The sequence below is a fragment of the Artibeus jamaicensis genome, unplaced genomic scaffold, assembly GCF_021234435.1.
Source record: "Artibeus jamaicensis isolate MK-2021 breed Jamaican fruit bat unplaced genomic scaffold, CSHL_Jam_final contig_519, whole genome shotgun sequence".
Taxonomy (NCBI): domain Eukaryota; kingdom Metazoa; phylum Chordata; class Mammalia; order Chiroptera; family Phyllostomidae; genus Artibeus; species Artibeus jamaicensis.
Window position 1 is genome coordinate 28351882 of NW_026521871.1, and position 9844 is coordinate 28361725.

Here is a 9844-nt window from a genome sequence, read left to right on the forward strand (position 1 = left end):
CCTTCACCTCAAAGCTCTGAGGCAGTCAGAATTCCCCTCCTTATTTTATAGAAGAAAAGGAGGCCCAGGGAGGTTAATTTTTCAAGGGCTCAGTGTCTGATTTGAAACCAAATTGACCCCAAGTCCATGTCCTTGCCCCGAAGCCTGGTTCCCCCTGCCCTGTGTCCCGTCCTCTGACACCATCAGGGGCTGGGGGCGCAGGTACTCCAGCCCCCAGTGCTGTTGTCCTCTGGGCAGTGGGCCCTCTGCCCTGTGCCAGGCTAAGGAATCTGTGTGATCTTGGAGACAAGGACAGTTAGCAGGACACTGTGTTAAGTCAGGTGGCCCAGATGTCTGATGGCCAGAGGCCCTGCTGACCGCCAGCCTGCCTTCTTATTGCCTTTCCACGTTTCTGCTCAAGAGAAGTTGGGGGGCGGAGTGGGTGGGTGGGGCCCACGTTAGAGCTGGGCTAGGCTTCCCTGTCCTGGATGCACAGAGTAATCCCCTGACCCAGGTCCCGCCTCTTCCCTTTCTCCCTCTACTCATTCACCTTCTGTCACTCAGGCCTCTGTGGCAGGCCCTCCGCTGCAGCTGCTGCATCACAGGACTCAGGGATGGGGCAGTACAAGTGGCAGGCCCTCACGGACACAGACAGCTGAGGGGCTGGGACGGTGTGTGCAGTTGTGCACCGTCTGCTCCCTCACACCAGAGCAGAAGGCAAGGAGAGAGTCGGAGAAAGGCTAGGAGTGTGCGGGGGCTCTACGTGCCTGTGAGGGAGAGGCGTTGGGGTTGCTGGACTCACGGGGGCTTTCCTGGGCACATGGTGACCCTGCAGACCTCATCCTTCCTGCCCGTGCTACCACTTGGGAGGGGGCAGCTGAGAAGGGTCGAGGGTGGCAGAGCTTCTCCAGGGCAGAGTCTGCCAGCTTTCTTACTCACAGGCCCTCCTGTGGGGCAGATTTCCTGTTTGGTGGCTCCTCCCCTTTGCAGGGGCCTGCCTGGCCGGCTGCTTGCTCAGGCAGAAGTCCCTGGAGACCCTTTGTGTTTCTCGACCCTCCAGCTCCCGCTGTACTGCCAGCCAGCACACCTTCCTGGGCGGGAGCTTGGGTGCTGGGAGAGGGCTCCTGTAGTCAGGAGGGTTTGGAAAGGCTGGGGTGCCAATAGGGAGCTTCCTGCCAGTCACTGAGCCGAGCCCTGGTGAGGGTGCCCCAGGCTCTGCGCCCTGATGCGGGTGTCCAGCCTGTGCTCTGGTTCTGTCTGGAGCCTCATGCGTCAAGTTGTGTCACATTTAAACAGAGGCTGTCGGTGGTAGGACAGTGTGGCAGGCACTGCAGTTCAGCCAGTGTGATTTCGGAATGAGTGAATCTGCCTGGCCCCTCTCCCTCTTCCTGGCACTGCTTGCGCCGGCACAGTGATGGCCTCAGAATGAGGGCCTGCTGGCCATCTGCTGGACTCAGCTTTTACTTCTGCGAGTCCTGGTAGACTGCCCTCTTGGGGGACATCTGAACCCCTGCTTTTCCTTCTGCCACATGTTGTCACCCTCCACTCTGTCCCCTCCGGATCCACGGGCACCTCCTCATCCTTCTTCCTTCAAGGACAGCGGCCTGCAAAGGACCAGGTGGTTCCAGCCTGGCCAGCCTGCCCAGGAGGCCAGCATGTTGCAGGAGCTGGTGTGGGTTTGTTGCTGAGTCCTTGGGAGCACACAGGAGGCCGCCTTTCCCAGTAAGGGTGGCAAGGGAAGGCCCATCCGGAGACCCAGAGGAGGAAAAGTGAGGATGGAAGGCTGGACCCATGCAGGTGAGGGGCTCAAAGCTCACGGCCCTTCCCCATGGTCTGGGAGGACTGGGGCTCCTTCCTTTTGGGCAAATGCATAACAGGATCAGGAGTCTGGCCCCTTCCCACAATGTCACATGGCTTCTTCCCACAGCGTCACATGCCAATGGCTCCAGGCCAGGACACAGAAGCTGGAGAGAGATGGGCAAAGAGAGAGAAAGGAGGACCAACGTGAGTAAGCCGGGCCCACGAGGGCCCAAGGGCAGGATTCCGGTGCAGGCTGAGAGGCACAGGGCGGGTACCTAGCGCATTCAGAGAGGTGCGGGAGGCTGGGGTGGTGGAAGCTGGGGCAGCACCTGAGGGGCACCCTCTTGCTGACTGACTCCCAGCCCAGTGGGCTCCAGGCTCCTCAAGTGTGTTGACTCCATTTCGATATTCAGAAATCTGATACCTTTCACATGATTCACAGTCCTTTTACCTTCTCTTTATGCTAATGATTCCAGAAAGTAAATTAAAAGCAGATTGTCTACTTAAGTGTAGGCCTGGGACAACATGTGTCTCACACTTTGCTTGGGATGAAATTCCACAGCCTTTAGAAAATCAGCCTCGTTTCGACAGGTTTCATTCCTTCTCCTCACGTTTGATGGACTGTTGGAATACTCTCAAATACATAATTATTATGTGTTTGGATTTCCTCAGCTGCATATTTAGGAAGCCCAGGAATAGTACCATGTTGCTTAAAAATACTTTTTTTACTATAGAAAATTTCAATCACACAAGTGAAGAAAGTAGTAAAACGAACCCCCATGTGTCCACGAGCAGCTTTAATAATTATTAACATTTGACGGATCTGGTTTCATCTTTGGCCGCCACTCCCACCCCCACTCCTGACTCACGTCATTTCTCTGTGAGTACTCAGTCTTTTTTCTTCAAAAACATAACCACGTGCTATTGTAGCACCCAAAAGTTCACAAGCATTCCTCGCTATCACCAAATATCCCACCATGTTTAGGTTCCCCAGTTGCCTCATTAATGGCTTTTACAGGTGGTTTGTTTAAATCAGGATCCAAAGTTCATGCATCGACTGCATCTAGTTAACATGCCTCTAGTTCTCCTGTCCTATCTCTGCCTCCGACCTCATTTTTTCTGGTTGTTTCTTTACTGAAGAAACCAAGTCATCTGTCCTGCAGAGTACCCCGTATTCGGGACCAGGTTGGCTGTGCCCTCTTGGTATCATCAACGTATTGCTCTGTTCCCTGTCTTTCCTGTGAATGGCAGTCAGAACTGGAAGTTTAATCCAATTCGTGGGCAATTTTCTATAAGAACATTTCATAGATGGTGTAATTTAATTCTTATCCCAGCAGGAGTCACATAATTGTTGTCATAAATCTGTTGTCTGTTTTGGGGAAACATTCCTGACAGAGTGATGCATCATCGAATTTACCATCAACGTTTTAGCTAGTGGTTTTAAAAGACAGCCATTAATGAACCTTGTCTGGATTCACTATTATATTAAATTATGCAAAATGATGATTTTCAAATTCTACCCACCCCTTCTGAATTTATTCAAATATTTCTCTAAAGAACTTTCCTACGTCAGCTATTGACTTACCCTGAAATACAGTATGTACAGAAACTGCAATACATCCTTAAAAAATGTTTTTTTTACCAATTTCCAAACTAATGAGCTGGTAATCTAATAACTGCCCACCGTGACTGGTGAAATGGTGGGTGTCTGGAACCTTGGCTTCCTCAGAGCCACCGAGTCAGCCTGCCACACTTTCAGGGAGGTCAGCAGAAGGCACGCAACTCCTGGGTCGGAAACCAAAGACATTTACTCATCAAGCAGCATGAACTTCATGTTCAAGTCAGTTCCCCTTGTTTTCCAAGTCCCTGGGTGGGTGCTCTACATGCAGTGGTTGCATCAGAGCTGAGAAACACTGAACTTTGAGGATGAGGAGTCACTTTTGTGCTGCAGGGAGACATTATTCAGACTTGGGGGCAAGCTCGTTCTCTGCTAACGGAGCACTGACAAAGGGCCTGGCTAAACAGAGGCCAGGACCTTGTGTTCTTTACGTTCCCAACAAGAGCATGTAAAGGTGCTGAGGACTGTGGCCTGAATTCAATTGTTTTTGTCTTTGTATTATGTGTGGGCTCAGTTATTTTTATTTATTTCCTTCCTTCTATTCCAAATCATTTATTTGAATCCCTTCCCTTCACTGTTGGTTCCCTGTGGATTTTTCCTTATTTCACTTAGCGTAGCTTTAATTTCTTCCCTTATGTTTTTGCTGTACTTAATGAGGTCTCTGAGCTTCCTAATCACCAGTGTTTTGAAGTCTGCATCTGATAAGTTGTCTATCTCCATGTCATTTAGTTCTTTTTCTGGGCTTTTGTTCTGTTCTTTCATTTGGGCCATATTTCTTTGCCTCCTCAATTTGGCAGCCTCCCTGTGTTTGTTTCTGTGTATTAGGTAGAGCTTCTTTGACTCCCTGTCTTAGCACACCTGTTATGGGTGTGGGGCGGAGCACCCCTCAGCTATTGCCCTGGTGATGATTCCCAGTGTGGGTGGGTTTGCATACGTTCTAAGTCTGTGCAGGCCCCTTAATCAAACTCTCCTGCAAAGCCAACAGTTTCTCCCACTGCCATAAGCCCCACTGGTTTTTCCAGCCAGAAATTGTGAGGCTTTATCATTCCCAGAGCTGAAATCCTGGGTTGCGTGGTCTGGTGTGGGGCTGGGATTGCTCACTCCCAAGGGGTCCCTTCTGATTTTTATCCACCACACTTGAATGTGGGACTGACCGTTCTGCCGCCACCACCACTGCCACTCCACACCACACCTTGTCCTCTCCACCCTGACTCTCCATCTCCACCCCTCCTGCCTATCTGGATGAATTTGGCTTCTTTAAATCCTTGGTTGTTGGAGTTCCATACAGTTTAATTTTCTGGCAGTTCTGGGTGTTCATTTTGTTTTGAGGTTAGTTGTGATTCTTCCTGTGGTTGTGTGAGGAGGAGAAGTATATCTCCCTATGCCTCCATCTTGATCGGAAGTCAGATTGCTGTATTTTAAATACAGCAATTGATAATTTGATAATTCTCTGTATGGCTAAGCCACCAAGTTGGTATCCAGTTAGGTTCATTTTTTTAAAATTTTATGTTTTTTTTTCTGTGTGCATTTCTCCTGAATTAATTTTGTATAAGTATTCTATAAAACATCTGCATGATTCAAAGCAAAGCTATAAAGTCAGGTAAGTTCAGAGAAATTTAGTATCCATTCTCTTCCCCCAAACCCTTTATACTTCCTCCCCGTACAGAAAACCATTTGCATTTTCTCTTCAGCTGTTCCTGCTTTTGTTTTAAAAATATAGGCAGACATGAAATATGAATATTTCTCAAGTCCTTATATATCAATATAAGATATAATATTATATACATGATCCTGTGCCTTGCCTTTTTTCATTTAACATTATATTTTGGACCTGTAGATTATACTGTATATAGAAACTCTCCTTATTCCTCTTTATAGAGACATAGCACCCCATTACACTGACATACTTTGGCTTCTTAAACCAGTCTCCGATTGCTGAAAATGTGGATTTCCTGTCTTTTGCTGTTATAACAGTACCTCAGTTAATAGTCTTACAATACGTCATTTTATAATTTTTGTTAGTATCTTAGAGGTAGATTCCTAGAAATAGGATTGCTGAGTGAAGGCATGAACATGTAGTTTTGCTAGATATGACCAAGTAGTCATTATCATTGAATACATTTAAAGAGTGATGTAGTTTTATTTAATATCAGATTTTACACACTCTAAAGTATTTTATCATATGCTTAAAGAGAGAGAGAGCAATTTAAGCATATGATAAAATACTTTAGAGTTTAATTTTGAGAAAGTACAAAGCTTTTCAAAAACATTTTAGGGCTTCTTGAGCAAAATTTTGAGATGGGGTGTGAGAGAGTGTAGAATAATTGGTCTGTATTCCTGTCGCTGCTGCGTGAAAGGTGAGGTTCTGCCGTCAGGCAGGCCTGTGACCCCTGCCCACTCCCTACGGGCTGAATGACCCTGCACACATCTTAAACATCTCTGTGACTCATGGGGAAGGCACTTTCAGGTAGTGTGAGTGAGCTAAGGCCTGAAAAGCCCCTGGCACAGAGTCCGGAGCAGGTGGACCACCATGTGGGACAAGTTATAATTGCCCTATTCTCGCCAGAACCTCGCTGCCCCTCCCCATCCTCATGGGTCTGAGTGGAAGAGGCAGCTATGTTGGGGCTGAATGATCAGGCAGTAGGTTGAGCAACTTGTCCTGGTTTGCCCCGAACCTTTCCGGTTTTAGCTCTGAAAGTCCCATGCCCTGGGAAGCTCCTGGATCCCGGGCAGACTGGGACAGCTGGTCACCCTGTTGGGAAGACAGGCGGGGGATGAGGGCTTCAGGGTCATCTGACAGAAGTTGGAGACAGCCCCACGCAGATGTTCTCAGGTCACATGACAGAACAAATAGCCACAGTCACAGGGGGACCAGAAATGATGTGAAGTTAAAAGGGGCCCTCACCTTGAAAAGATGAACTGGCAGGGGAATGCAGGGGTGCCCCGTTCCTTTCTTTCAGTTTGGGTGGGACTAGTTTTTCGTAGGGCCTTTAGCCTTTGGGTATCGACCGTGACTAAAAACCCCCTTGCTTGTCCCAGAATGGTTGAGGTTAATACTTTTTTGCTAACAATAACAAGATGTATAGTTAGACTACTCACTGTTATAGAAAGCAATCCCCTTAAACCATATTTAGTCATATATTTAGTCATTTCTATTCACTGGCATAAGTCATTGTTTAATATTGACCAAACAAATGAGAACATTTGTAACTGGCAGCCTGGGATTCAGGACTCCCTGCAGGAATTTTTGTGCCAGATTTGTGTCATTCGGCTCCAATTATTTCAACATTTTCATAAAAGAAAAATGTCCTCCCATATTGCTGGATGCCCCAAGATTGCCAAGAAGTAGGCCCCCTCAGCCTGAAAGTGAGGGAATGCGCCAGGACCCACTGACCCGCCCCTGCTGTTCGGGCCGCTGAGCCTCCCCAGGAGCACGGCCTGCCGCAGCTCTCTCTCCCGCTGAGGGCCAAGGAACTGCCTCCGGGTGGGGCATGCCAGACACAGAGGTCTTAGCCCCGATGGACTTATGAGTCATGCAACCAAATCTCATTGATTGCCTCTGAAATTGTAATTTCGTGTTCAGTATAGTTTACCAGTTCTTCAAGAGCACTCTGTCCTCAGGAAGTGCCTGTAGTGACTTATGGCCTGTTACTCACTGACCTGCTTCCTCTGATCTGACCATCCACCATTCCATTCCCAGCCCCTCCCCCACCACCCAGTTTCAAGTGCCTTGTGTCCCATCATCTCTGTGGGAGATGTTTGGACACTTGTGGTGGCCTGCCACCCAACAGTGCCCAGTAAAGTGAGTGAAACTTTCCTACTTTGTATCGTCCTCCCCAGTATCATCCAGATGCAGCCAAGGTGGGCACCACTCCTTTCAAGGGTACTTCCTCTCCTGGGACCTTGATTCCCCAGCAGAAGCATGCAAGCAGTGAGCAAATGTTTGGACTTCAGCCTCCTCCACCCGTGACTCTGGGAGAAGCTCCGATGTGACCTGGCTCTCCAGGCCCACCACCGCCCAGGGCTCCCGTGTGCCTTCCAGCCGGAGCTGGTGGTGTGCCTGGGCCTGCAGCCCTTAGGTGCCTCAGTGGTGAGGAAGGTGTGTGGGCCTCCACTCTTGGGAACTTGCTCATGAAGCAGTCTGATTCCTCTGAGTCTAGGAATTTAATTTTTTTGTATTAATTTCTTATTTTCATTAAGTAATATATGTATATATAAACCTGGAACAAAATTCAAAATGTGTATTAAACCCTGTGAAAATGAAGGCTGTGTCCCACTCTGGTCCCCCACCCCAGGCCAGCCACGCCTTTGTTTCCTTCTGGAGGGAATCTGCACATCCACTGTAATGGTGACTTAACATCACAAACTGATTCCGCCTCCTTACACGCTATTCCCCCTACGGACATATCTTGGAGTCTCAGCGGTTCTGACAGAAGGAAGTCGCTGGATGTTTTGTCGGTAGGAACGAGGACCCACTCAAAGGGACTTGTTTTAAGGTGGGATGCTGACCTCCAGGGCTCTGCTGGCCAGGAGCCAGAGCAGCCTCTGGGTCGCCATGTGGGTCTCCTGGCACAACTGCCTGTCTTCTGTTTCAAAGTCCATTGTGCTATGTCTCATTCAAGTGTGTCTTCTCTGTGAGTGTAAGAGCACGTGTGCATAAGTGCAAAAATGCACGCGTGTGCGTGATGCTGGCTGCACGCGTATTTCTGACACCCTCGCCTTGTGCACAGTGTGAGAGGATGGGGGAAGTCAGGCCTCGTTGGCCTTCTAGCACCGAGCGCAGGGCCAGCAGACAGACGGCAGCTGCTCCACAGCATCTGACCGTCTCTTCCTGGTCCCCCAGCATGAAGCCTGCACTTTAGCCTAGCTCAGCCCAGCTTACCAGTGGTTTCCCAGATTACCAGTGGTTGCTCAAGAAACAGTTCGTTGTTTCTTGTTGGGTTTCATTTCTTCTACCTGGAATATCCTCCCTGGTTCATTATCGCCTGTCGAAGTCATGAGCACACTTTCTGGCCCTCCTTCTCTGGAACGCTTCAAGAACCTCTGTCTCGAAGAGGGTGGCCAGGACCCCAGCACTTACACACAGTGACCTTACCCTGACCCTGAATCCCATCCTGACATTGATGCCAGAGACACATTATCTGGGTGGCACCATCCCACCCAGTCCTCATGGCTCCCAGTGGAACCTGGAGCCACAGGGCTGGGACCAGCCCTGACGCTCATGCCCAGGTCTGTGGTCTTTCCACGGGAGCTGCACTCTTTGAGATTGGAACCCTCGGCGGGTAATTTCTTTGTCTTGCTATCTCCTGGTTAGTCTTTTCTCTAAACTCCCAAGAAAGAAGGAGCTGGAGACTAATACGAGACTGGCCCACAAGGCCCCGCCATGCACACACGCGGCCAGACCCCACGAGCAGAGGAGAGGAACCACGGCTGTCTGGAGCTGCCCTCTTGGCGCTCACTCATTCAACCAGCACTCACTCAGCTTGTTGATGGAGCTCCTTCCATGGGCTGCTGGGCATTGGGGATAGAGCTGTGAACGACACCATGTCCAGGCCTGAGGAGCAGATGTATGAGGGAGGGAGACCGAGGATAAACATGTAAGTAATAAACATATGGCTAGTGTGTCAGCAATGCTGTAAAGCAAACAGAGGCTGAGAGGGTGCGCAGTGGGGTGGACACTGGCGGTTTGTCAGGGTGGTCAGGGAGGGCCTGTCTGGTGAAGGGGTCCCAGTGAGGAGGACTGTTTGGGAGCAGAGCTGGGGGGCAGATGCAACAGCTGGGCTGTGCTGGGAGCCTTCAGGGGAGAGAAAGGGCCCCATGTGTTTCAAGTGGTTACCAGGGAGGAAGGAGTCAGGGGCAGTCATGAAGGATGAGGTTCAAGGTAAGGGTGCTGGGGTTGGGGTGGAGCAGGCAGCAAATTGTTTGAGCCATAGAGAGGGCTTTGGATTTCACTGCGTGTGTGCTGGGAAGGGTCCTCTGGACTCTGGAACATTCTAGAAGAGTGACAATATGAGAGTTACAGTTTAAAATGACTGTTCTGCAACTGTATAGAGAATGGGTTGTAGATGGGGCAAAGGCAGAATTGGGGAGGCAAGTGAGGGGCCCATGGCAATGACCCAGATAGGAGAAGATGGTGCTTGGGCTGGAGGAGCAGCCAGGGAGGCGATGGAAGTTGGCTGATTCTGGATCAATACCGAAGGAAGAGCCAGCAGGGGGTGTTGATGGGTGGGGTGTGGGGAGCGTGAGAGAGAGAGAGGCACCGTGGAACCCCAAAGTTTTTATCTTTGGCACCCAGAAGGTAGAGGTGGGAAAGGCTGTGGGAGAGGCAGCTGCCGAGATGTCGAGGTCAGAGCCCAGGTTAACAGCCGTACATTGGTGGTGGTTAGAGACGTTGGTGGTGGTTAGAGACGCAGGCTTGAGGAAACCCCAGAGTCTGGCTCCCATCCG

General features: G+C 49.9%; 1 long non-coding RNA gene across 1 annotated transcript; it reads left to right on the top strand.

Annotated features, from left to right (window-relative positions):
* Nucleotides 1-1592: 1592 nt before the first annotated feature.
* On the top strand, nucleotides 1593-7611 carry LOC128628037 (uncharacterized). Its single transcript, XR_008392362.1, has 3 exons — nucleotides 1593-1776; nucleotides 1907-1983; nucleotides 7238-7611. It is a non-coding gene; the product is annotated as an uncharacterized LOC128628037 (long non-coding RNA).
* Nucleotides 7612-9844: the final 2233 nt, after the last annotated feature.